This window comes from Procambarus clarkii, chromosome 69 (assembly GCF_040958095.1).
Source record: "Procambarus clarkii isolate CNS0578487 chromosome 69, FALCON_Pclarkii_2.0, whole genome shotgun sequence".
Classification (NCBI taxonomy): Eukaryota; Metazoa; Arthropoda; class Malacostraca; order Decapoda; family Cambaridae; genus Procambarus; species Procambarus clarkii.
Window position 1 is genome coordinate 2,289,199 of NC_091218.1, and position 12,500 is coordinate 2,301,698.

The 12,500-nt window shown below is 42.6% G+C and overlaps 1 long non-coding RNA gene across 1 annotated transcript in view; it reads left to right on the plus strand.

Annotated features, from left to right (window-relative positions):
* LOC138355913 (uncharacterized) overlaps positions 1–11,680 on the plus strand; it is a 61,784-nt gene extending 50,104 nt beyond the window's left edge. Inside the window, exon 3 of the long non-coding RNA XR_011224057.1 lies at positions 11,585–11,680. This is a non-coding gene — a long non-coding RNA (uncharacterized lncRNA). The remainder of the gene's footprint in view (positions 1–11,584) is intronic.
* Positions 11,681–12,500: the final 820 nt, after the last annotated feature.

The following is a 12,500-nucleotide window of genomic DNA, read 5'->3' on the forward strand; positions in this document are numbered from 1 at the left end:
GTTGTCCAGCACTGGTGTTGGTATCCTTAAAATATTGGAGCTTACCGTCTCATAGATTACAATACATGTAATGTTTTATGTTATTCCAGTGATGTAGAGTTATCGGTTATTAGTGGTCGTAGAGGAACCCCACTCCAGCCTGCACGGCAAGAACCCCACCCCAGCCTGCACGGCAAGAACCCCACCCCAGCCTGCACGGCAAGAACCCCACTCCAGCCTGCACGGCAAGAACCCCACTACAGCCTGCACGGCAAGAACCCCACCCCAGCCTGCACGGCAAGAACCCCACCCCAGCCTGCACAACAAGAATCCCACTCCAGCCTGCACGGCAAGAATCCCACTCCAGCCTGCACGGCAAGAATCCCACTCCAGCCTGCACGGCAAGAATCCCACTCCAGCCTGCACGGCAAGAACCCCACTGCAGCCTGCACGGCAAGAATCCCACTCCAGCCTGCACGGCAAGAATCCCACTCCAGCCTGCACGGCAAGAACCCCACTCCAGCCTGCACGGCAAGAATCCCACTCCAGCCTGCACGGCAAGAACCCCACTCCAACCTGCACGGCAAGAACCCCACTCCAGCCTGCACGGCAAGAATCCCACTCCAGCCTGCACGGCAAGAACCCCACTCCAGCCTGCACGGCAAGAACCCCACTCCAGCCTGCACGGCAAGAACCCCACTCCAGCCTGCACGGTAAGAACCCCACTGCAGCCTGCACGGCAAGAACCCACTCCAGCCTGCACGGCAAGAACCCCACTCCAGCCTGCACGGCAAGAATCCCACTCCAGCCTGCACGGCAAGAACCCCACTCCAGCCTGCACGGCAAGAACCCCACTCCAGCCTGCACGGCAAGAACCCCACTCCAGCCTGCACGGCAAGAACCCCACTCCAGCCTGCACGGCAAGAACCCCACTCCAGCCTGCACTTCAAGAACCCCACTCCAGCCTGCACGGCAAGAATCCCACTCCAGCCTGCACGGCAAGAACCCCACTCCAGCCTGCACGGCAAGAACCCCACTCCAGCCTGCACGGCAAGAATCCCACTCCAGCCTGCACGGCAAGAACCCCACTCCAGCCTGCACGGCAAGAACCCCACTCCAGCCTGCACGGCAAGAATCCCACTCCAGCCTGCACGGCAAGAACCCCACTCCAGCCTGCACGGCAAGAATCCCACTCCAGCCTGCACGGCAAGAACCCCACTCCAGCCTGCACGGCAAGAACCCCACTCCAGCCTGCACGGCAAGAACCCCACTCCAGCCTGCACGGCAAGAACCCCACTCCAGCCTGCACGGCAAGAACCCCACTCCAGCCTGCACGGCAAGAACCCCACTCCAGCCTGCACGGCAAGAACCCCACTCCAGCCTGCACGGCAAGAACCCCACTCCAGCCTGCACGGCAAGAACCCCACTCCAGCCTGCACGGCAAGAACCCCACTCCAGCCTGCACGGCAAGAACCCCACTCCAGCCTGCACGGCAAGAACCCCACTCCAGCCTGCACGGCAAGAACCCCACTCCAGCCTGCACGGCAAGAAACCCCACTCCAGCCCTGCCACGGCAAGAATCCCACTCCAGCCTGCACGGCAAGAATCCCACTCCAGCCTGCACGGCAAGAATCCCACTCCAGCCTGCACGGCAAGAACCCCACTCCAGCCTGCACGGCAAGAACCCCACTCCAGCCTGCACGCAAGAACCCCACTCCAGCCTGCACGGCAAGAACCCCACTCCAGCCTGCACGCCAAGAACCCCACTCCAGCCTGCACGGCAAGAATCCCACTCCAGCCTGCACGGCAAGAAACCCCACTCCAGCCTGCACGGCAAGAACCCCACTCCAGCCTGCACGGCAAGAATCCCACTCCAGCCTGCACGGCAAGAATCCCACTCCAGCCTGCACGGCAAGAATCCCACTCCAGCCTGCACGACAAAAACCCCACTCCAGCCTGCACGGCAAGAACCCCACTCCAGCCTGCACGGCAAGAAACCCCACTCCAGCCTGCACGGCAAGAATCCACACAAAAATACAAATATGAAATGGACGACATTACGCTCCGTCCGGGGCTTCTATGAGACGATGTTTCGGTCCGTCCGGGGCTTTTATGAGACGACGTTTCGGTCTGTCCAGGGCTACTTATGAGACGATGTTTCGGTCTGTCCAGGGCTACTTATGAGACGACGTTTCGGTCTGTCCTGGGCTACTTATGACACGATGTTTCGGTCCGTCCAGGGCTACTTCTGAGACGATGTTTCGGTCTGTCCAGGGCTACTTAGGAGACAATGTTTTCGGTCCGTCCTGGGCTACTTATGAGACGATGTTTCGGTCTGTCCAGGGCTACTTATGAGACGATGTTTCGGTCTGTCCTGGGCTACTTATGAGACGATGTTTCGGTCTGTCCTGGGCTACTTATGAGACAATGTTTCGGTCTGTCCAGGGCTACTTATGAGACAATGTTTCGGTCTGTCCAGGGCTACTTATGAGACAATGTTTCGGTCCGTCCTGGGCTACTTATGAGACGATGTTTCGGTCTGTCCAGGGCTACTTATGAGACGATGTTTCGGTCTGTCCTGGGCTACTTATGAGACGATGTTTCGGTCTGTCCAGGGCTACTTATGAGACAATGTTTCGGTCTGTTCTGGGCTACTTATGAAACAATGTTTCGGTCTGTCCTGGGCTACTTATGAGACAATGTTTCGGTCTGTCCTGGGCTACTTATGAGACGATGTTTCGGTCTGTCCTGGGCTACTATGAGACAATGTTTCGGTCTGTCCCAGGCTACTTATGAGGACAATGTTTCGGTCTGTCCTGGGCTTACTTATGAGAACAATGTTTCGGTCTGTCCTGGGCTACTTATGAGACAATGTTTCGGTCCTGTCCTGGGCTACTTATGAGACGATGTTTCGGTCTGTCCTGGGCTACTTATGAGACAATGTTTCGGTCCGTCCAGGGGCTACTTATGAGACAATGTTTCAGTCCGTCCTAGACCCCATGTGAGACGACGTTTCAGTCCGTCCTAGACCCCATATGAGACGACGTTTCAGTCCGTCCTGAGCCTTTATTAAGTCATGAGTTGAAATGGGGTCTAGGACAGACCGAAACGTCGTTGCTTTTATTTCGTTTACGCATGTGAAGGTTCTGGTATATAGGATTGGTTTTTAACGACCTTTGTTGGTAATACGAGCTTGTCCAGGGTAGGGGAGCTGCTAGGGTAGGAGAGTTGCTAGGGTAGGGGAGTTACTAGGGTAGGGGAGATGCTACCCAGCAAACACAAATCATCTACACAACGTTCGCCTATCTCTTGCCATAGGTGTGGGAATGATTTGCATTGAGAATGGTGCAGGAAAGCCTTTGAGAAACTTTTACTCAAAAATCCAAACACAAAGGTTTAATTATAAATTGTTTTTCTACAATTATTTTCTTCCAAATGTAAAACAAATAGTTTTTACATGTTTAAATATAAAATTTATGGTGTTTTTTTTGTAAATTCATTAATAAATTGTGAATGATATATATTGGCTGAGTGAAACCTTTAAAATCCATTTAGTTATAATTTGAACAGAAAAAAGTATTTTTTCCAAATTTTCTAAAAATTGCTCTTTTTAACACAATTTGACTCCTTATACATTCCACTAACACTATATCATGTTTAAATATATAATTTATGTATTATTCTCTAAAATAATTTATATAATTATATAAGTTGCTGGAAAGTGGTGTTAAAGATTATGAAAACATTTTGTTGTGTTAATATGTTCTTATTAACTATGTCTCAAGTTCACAGTTTATCAAACAAGAATATTAACATTCGTCAACTCTTAAAATCTTATATGTTATCTTGCTGGTGCAAAAAAGGGTGAATCTTTAGGAACAGCTATAGTATCTATATATCACAATGGTGTTTTCCCTAACTCAAACAATGTAGGGTTTATTATTCTACACATATTTCTAATGACTCTTAGATGTTTACATTCTCTGAAGTATAATTGTGAAGGCTTGTGTCCATCACTCTCAACACAGATTCTTAAACTCGTCTCTGCAGGTTCAACTATATAATTAGTTTCCATTTTGAATTTCCATGGACATTTGTATCCAAAATGAAACCAATGTGGTTTCCTTCAGCGCCTTCAGCCAGCACATTTGCTCATTCATTTCCACAGATTCCCAACAAGGTAGGGATTTACAGAAATTTGTATATTCATATTGTTATATATTAAAAATATGAATGCAGTTCAATATGATAAGACCAAATACATGAGTTTATGATAAATTCGTTTTCTGTGATATACCATTGATATGCTCTTTTTTTCTTAAACGGCAGACTAAACTAAAGTGCTCACATCAACAGATTTGATGTATAAATGGTCAACGCTCAACAGAGTTAGTATAAATGTATTAGTATAAATCTTACTTGTCTCATTGTTAATTCACATTCAATGTCAACTTGTGGTTGCATTGTACAAGGCCAACACAGATGATCGAAGGAAACTAACCTCTGCTCTAGTTCCATGAAGTTGCTATTGGGTCTTTACTCAATGCATTGTACATGCATTGTACCAAGGCCAACACAGATGATCGAAGAAACTAACTCTGCTCTAGTTCCATGAAGTTGCTATTTGGTCTTTATTGAAATTTGAACAAGGCAGAGTGGCTGCAACAACTACACCATCTCCACATCTAGTTCATGCTCCAGGACATAAATCATGACACTGGTCCTGTGTATCCTGCTGCTGACCCGTCAACACCTGGCCCGTCGGGTGTGAGGCGCCCTCTCTTCACGTCTACACCTAGTGCTGAAGCTGAATCTGATGAAGATAATTCATATTCCACATTAGTGTTTGAAAACAATAGTGAGAGCGACGATTCAGACAGTAGTTTATTGCCAACCAAGAGACAACAGCGACGTGTTGTTATAGCAGAGACTCGCCCTGAACTATAAATTGAAACATGAGCTGGTAAAAATCCCCAAACGTCGCAGGTGTGAAGTGTGTTCAAAGTCGGGTATCAGGAAGGAAACTGGTATAGCGTGCAAGACATGCGATGTTTCCACTTTGCGTCATACCTTGTTACACCACTTATCACAGGAAAAGGGTGTATTGGGTGGACAAGAAATAACCACCTACATCAGCTTCACTCCACCTAGGAACATCTGTTGAGCAACTTCAGGAATCAGTACCTGAAGGAGGTGGAGTGGAGATAAAATGCTCAACTTATTTTACTACAATCGTCTTTGCTTTGGTAAGTACACATAATTGTCTTAGATTGTTTCAGTATTGTAGTCTATTTTCTTAGGAATATTTTTGATACCTAAATGAGAACTGTAGCACGAAAACTAAAGTAAGTATACATGAAACAAGAGAAACTTTTTTTTGTGGGTGTTGCGGGTTTGAGTTGGAGTGTCAAGAGCGGGTTCCGGTTGTGTGTTTTCCGTCATCTCTACAGCTGTGAATTCCAAGGAATTGTATTTGATATGCATATGTCTGTGTAGGGAATTTTATTCCGAACACTATACAAAAAAAAACGGTGTGAAACAAGTATAAACTTGAAAAACATGAGCAAAGTAAAAACTTTTGACGCTCACGGGTACAAACACGCGTAAGATTTTATTCGCCGCAAATTTATTTGACGCTGTGTTGGCCAACTCTACCCATGTTCTTATAGAACTTTCTATTGCGAACACATTGCTATAAAAATGAAATACGTAGCTTCAGAAATAATGTCAGGAGAGTTAATAAGTATAAACATTCAAAGCACTGCATCCCAACAGTGTCGTCCCTGCTGAAATCACGGCTAACGCTTCACCCCAGTTCCCACACTCGTGCGGGTCACCCGATACCATAATTAGACATTGATAGGCATATGTCTGGGTGGGGAATTTTATTGCGAGTTCAGTGATATCAAAATGAGCGCTGTAGGATGACTGTGAGGCTGGCAACAAACGAAAGAGTATGAACATTTACTTCCTGTTTGGGTGTCACGGCGAGTCATCTTCGTGTTTATTTACTTCGTGGTGGGATACCAAATGCTTCGGTGACATTTTATGCATATGATCTTGTAGAGAATTTTATTGCCAACGCATTGATACCAAAATGAAAAACGTAGCTTGAGAATTGAGGTTAGGAGCGTGAAAAGATTATAAACTTTTTGTGTTTACGCTTGAGCGCCCAGAACGCCGCGCGCACTAAAGTGTTAAGCAACTGACATATGTGGAGAGCTAGTATCAAAATTTATATGTTTGTCCTGCACACCGCCCCCCATCCAGTGGGCAGCGGTGGATAGGTTAGGTGGATAGGGGGTTAGGTTGGTAGGTTACATTGAGTTAATTAGGTAGTACTTAGTGTTTATCTGTTATAGATAGGAGCTGCCTGGTATGGGCCAATAGGCCTTCTGCAGTTACCTTTGTTTTATGTTTTTGCCCTGTAACCTAAATGGTTAGAGAGGGCACATATATGGGCTTAGGGACTGAACCCCACACTACATTTAGCTAAGCTGGTTACAATCTTGATGATATAGTTACAAAATTCTGTATAAGTCGTCACATTATCAATGGGTTCGAGATCAACCACAATTTCCTGAATAGATATAACAAAGGGGATATAATAGGGTATTAAAATTGTCAACACAAGATAGAACACGAAACAAAGGGTATAAATTGGATAAGTTTAGATTTAGGAAAGACTTGGGTAAATACAGGGTCAGTAACAGGGTTGTTGATTTGTGGAATTTTTCTTAACTTATAAATTTATCTTTATTTATCTTAAACTGGTTGGGAGAGGTACAGTTTTTAACATAATTGGGAAGGTCATTCCACATTCGAGGTCTCTTGATTTGTAAAGCATTTCTAGTTTGACTAAGTCGTACTCTTGGAATATCAAATAGGTATTTGTTTCTGGTGTGGTGCTCATGGATCTGTTACAACCTTCTAGGAAGCTTTTAAGGTCAGGATTGACATTACAGTGCAGCGTTTTATATATATAAAATACACATGAGAGTATGTGCAGGGACTTAATATCTAACATATTCAGAGATTTGAGTAAGGGGTCCATATATACTGCCCGGTTGCCTGAAATGCTATATGCCTACTATAGTGGCTTTAGGTATTGTATGCACTAGCTCTATCTATAAATCCAACATTATGTTGTAAATCAACTATGTATGTACTTTCCTGAATAAAATTGACTTTACTGTACACTTATATTCTCTGTGGATTTGTTACCCCTATCGTTTGGGAGAAAAAAAATGACTAATACGTTCGGCGAATGACTTTGACTTCAACTTCACTTTGACTTCGTTCATGTCATCGTATTTTCCGTAATATATAAAGGTTATGACAATGCAATTATATTATTGTGTGCAAATAAGTTTGAAATTTCATGTACCCTAAAAATATTAAAATAAAGAATAAGAATAATTAAATAATTGTTGTAGTAAATTGTCACACGTTCATCATACGCTAACGAACACACAGTTTGGAGCGTCAGTACAAGACCGCCGCCATTTTAAAACACGGCTTCGAATGTAAGTAATGTTTTTCTCGTACTAACACTGTGTTATACAATAGATTTGGTCTTGAATTCACAAATTTAGTTGTTACATCTGACAGAGTATGTTAGACGGTGTAATGCTGGTCCATGTTAACGTATTTGTGGGCTTGGTTGGTTTAAATGTGGAGGCGAGGCCTGGCAGTGCTGGTGTATGTGGAGGCGAGGCGAGGCCTGGCAGTGCTGGTGTATGTGGAGGCGAGGCCTGGCTGTGCTAGTGTGTATGTGGAGGCGAGGCCTGGCTGTGCTAGTGTGTATGTGGAGGCGAGGCCTGGCAGTGCTGGTGTATGTGGAGGCGAGGCCTGGCAGTGCTGGTGTATGTGGAGGAGAGGCCTGGCTGTGCTAGTGTGTATGTGGAGGCGAGGCCTGGCTGTGCTAGTGTGTATGTGGAGGCGAGGCCTGGCTGTGCTAGTGTGTATGTGGAGGCGAGGCCTGGCTGTGCTAGTGTGTATGTGGAGGCGAGGCATGTACAACACTCCCCAATAGGAAGAAAAACCACTGGGTTCTAGGCTAGGTTAGGCTTATCTGTAATAATTGAATTAAGCCTAGCAAAGCCTAGAACCTAGTTCAGTAATTTAAAAAATGTTGTAACTTGAAAAATGCCATTCAATACATTACACAATTTAAATATTTTCAGGCAATCAACACAACCCTCTCATGTTGGCTAACCCTCTCTCATGTTGGTCAATAATTTAATTATTTTTTTATGGAGTAATCTTTGCTGTTGAAATGTAGTCTTTTTGAGACTACATTTCAAATGTAGTGTGTGTGGAGGCGTGTATGTTAGGTATTACCTAATATACACGGTGTAATATATCTATCTGTGTGAAATAGATTAAATCCATTTATTTGATATTCAGCTAATAGTTCTGTATTTTCTACATTCATCCATGTTTTGGTAAGTGCAATAATATGTATTGTTTCATTGCAGATTAGAGATTCAAGATAGTTCTAGATTTCCGAAGTACTGAAACGCGCGCCCATACAGGCTTGGTGGATCTAGGTGCAAGGTAAAATTATTTACATTTACTTGTTTTGTATTTATGTTTTGTATTTATATGCATATATGCATTTATATGCATTATTCTATAGAATAATAGATCTCGTAATAATTTTGCAAAAATAGTGGCATTTACTATTTTAAAAGATTATTAAAAAATTTACTGATATGGTGCATTCGGAAGGGCGAAGAGGGAGAACGGCCTGTTGACATAGCTCGGGTGCAGGGGGGGGGGGTTGTGTAAAAGCCTGGTTTGTGCCTCGGAGAGGCTATGGGATCCAGTAAGTTCAGTAGAACTTCGGTTTCAACCCTTTTACCCTGTTGTAGCTCAGTCGATTAAGGCAGTGTCTGGGATGCTCCCGGACGCAGGTTCGAATCCTCGTCACGGCCCTTGTGGATTTGTTCATTTGATGCATCACGTTATTGTGATCTGTGTGTGTAATTCTTCACTTGCTACAGCAACAGGAATGTGTGTGTATGTATTTGTGTTGTTGAATATGACCGAAAGTGTAAGATTAATGATTCTAACACAAATCGTCTGAATATTTGTTTTTCTTCACTGTCGAGAGTAGTTAAAAAAATTTACTCGAGTTTATTTTCACACTTTATTTATGGTCCTTAAGTCCCTCTCCTTAATGCTGCTGCTGTTTCTCGCATCTTTGCATCGCTTGTATGTTTGGGGGTTTGGCCTCTTGCTATATATTGATTCCATTTGTGTGTGTTTGGGTCTCAGGCCCTCTCGCAATTTCTGTTGAACAAACCCCTTTTCCTAGTTCTGCATCTCTCCTTTGGTACAAATTTTGTTGTGCTTTTATCATATATTTCACAAAACTTGACATACATTTCATTTACTTCATGTCCTATCAGCAAGTGTTTGTCAAATTCTTTAAGGAAAGTTTATCATCCTGATTGCAGATCTCTAGCGATATTATGTCAACTTCTTGTGGATTCGCAATCATTATTTAATTTACCTTTAGGTGTTCTTTCACCAGCACAGCAACACTGTACCTCTCCCAACCAGTTTAAGATAAAAACTAAGTACTAACTAATTAACTCAATGTAACCTACCTTACCCCAAAATGACAACCCATGTCTTCTATTTTAAACAATGCTGTTTTGTTGACCAAATTGTATTTTTGTTTTTTTCTGCAATGTTTCCCCCCCCCCCCCACCACTCTACCACCACATTGAGTTTAGTAGCTCTGTGCACGTCAGGTGCTGTTTAATATACAGACCTACTCCTCCATTTGACCTAGTTTCTCTATCACATCTATATCACTTTGTGCTTTAGCCCTGGTGGAGCTTGGTCCACCAGGGTGTTGTTTGGAGTGGCCCGCAGATCCACATACAGTCTGCATATGATATACAGTCTGTTGATCAATTAAACTACAGTAGTTAGTTTTATTCACCGAATGCACCAATATGTGTTCATTCTTCCCAGATGAAGGAACTAGGTAATATTCATCATCTGAATGCACCATCTGATGCTTTAACACACTCATGATACACGAGAGGTTTAAAAAACTTTTAAAACTTTTAAAACTTTTTGACCTATGTATTTAAAAGCAATTCTAAAGTTAAAAAGTGTAGCATAGGCCCCTCGCAGAATGTTCTTAATATGATCCTCAGGTTATAGTTTTCTATCTAAAACCACCCCTAGATCTCTTTCTTGATCAGAATTCTTTATAGATCTCAGTGGCTCGATCATAGAAACTGCTCTAAATCCTTGTTGGCCTGGATTGTGGAGGTCATTGGTCTCTATAAAACTAGTAATCTGACTCCTGATCACTCTCAAATAATTTTATTATGTGGGATGTTAGTGCAACTGGTCTATAATTCTTTGCCAATGCTTGTGTTGTGTTGTGTTGTTTTGGTAGTGATGTGCAATGTGTTGTTTTGGTAGTGATTCGTCCAGTTCTGGTAGTAGTGCGGTTGTTGTGTAGTGTAGTACTTGTGTGCTTGTTAATGACTTGTATTCCAGTCTTGTGGGTATCTCCTTTCCCCTACGGGCCAACTGCTTTGTTCTTACCTAGCATTTTGCTTTGTTTGGGTATGAATGTTTGTGTGCCGTATATTTTGCAAAATTTGCCATATATCTCATTATTTACTCCTCTGCCTAGCAACAAGTCTGTCTAATTATACTCATTAACTGTTTTTCAAAGTTCCCCATAGTGTCCTTTATTGAAATCGAGTTCATGAACCGTTTCAATGTTCTTATTTTCTTCTAGATTATATCTTAAAGTATATTTAAATGTTATTGTTATTATTGTTATTAAATGTTATTGTGACATTGCATTGCAATTGAGCTATGTTGTTTACCATACCGTTCATTTCGTGAGTATAAGTATAGATGCCACACTTGTGACAGGTAAAACCATGCCTTTTTTGAAAAACAGCACCGTCTGTTGCACGTAAGAGCAACCCACACTATATTATGTTGCGATATTATTTCAATATTTCCGATTGTATTGATAATTTGAATTTTCATAGATTTCAATTTATTTTCATTTCGATTTAATAATTTTGTGTGACATTGCATTGAAATTGAGCTGTGTTGTTTACCATACTGTTCATTTCATGAGTATAGTTTATTTTTTTATTTTTTTCATTTCATTTTTTTAGCTGTTCTTATTTTTCAGTGATGGGAATATCAGATCATTTGATGTTCCCAATTTTCTGATGGAAGCATCAGACCATTATAGAATGCATCGGATGAGGTAGTTTGGAATGGTGGGGAGGACGAGAGGGGGGTATGGTGGGGAAGACAAGGGGACAGAGGAGAGGGTAATGGTGGGGAGGACGAGGGGACTGGGGAGTTGGGGATGGTGGGGACAGGGGAATGCTGGGGAGGACAAAGGGACAGGTGAATGGGAGATGGTGGGGGAGGAAGAAGGACAGGGGAGGGGAAAATGGTAAGGAGGACGATGGGACAGGGAAGTGGGAATAGTGGGGATGATGTGGGGACAGGGAAGTGGGAAGGACGAGAGGACTGTGGAATGGGGAATAGCAAAGTGAATTATAATTATATATATTAATTAATTCTTATAAATTTCCAGAAGCCTGTATCAACACCCACACTAATGCAACTGAAAGAGATGTTGAGACAAGTATTGCTGATATGTTGAAGAACGCCCCAAACAAACTCGGTGGAACAGATACAAGGTAAAGTTTGCCAATTTGCTGTAGTCTAATTCAATTTCTTTTTAGTAATCTTCGAGAACATTTATGCTATGAATAAGATAAAATAATGTAACTGATTTTGATTTATTTACTATTTATTATTTATTTACCGTTATTAGTATAATAGATCTCGTAATAATTTTGCAAAAATAATGGCATTTACTATTTTAAAAAGCTCGGGTGCAGGGGGGGGGGTTATGTAAAAGCCTGGTTTGTGCCTCGGAGAGGCTATGGGATCCAGTAAGATCGTCCTTCCTTTCCTCCCTAGAATCTGGATGTAGCAGGTGCTCAATTGTCAAAAGTGAAAAATTGGTTTTGTCTTCCGAATGCACCATTTCTGTAAATTTGCTAACAATCTTTTAAAAATAGTAAATGCCATTATTTTTGCAAAATTATTACGAGATCTATTATACTAATAACGGTTTGATAAAATACAGTAGACTGCCTACTGGTTTTACCTGTAATAAGGTTTGATACAGATGATTATGATTATGGTTTTGGCCTCCACCACCCTCTCACCTAACTTGTTCCAACCATGTCTACCACGGTTTTGTCTTCCGAATGCACCATTTCTGTAAATTTGCTAATAATCTTTTAAAAATAGTAAATGCCATTATTTTTGCAAAATTATTACGAGATCTATTATACTAATAACGGTTTGATAAAATACAGTAGACTGCCTACTGGTTTTACCTGTAATAAGGTTTGATACAGATGATTATGATTATGGTTTTGGCCTCCACCACCCTCTCACCTAACTTGTTCCAACCATGTCTACCACGGTTTTGTCTT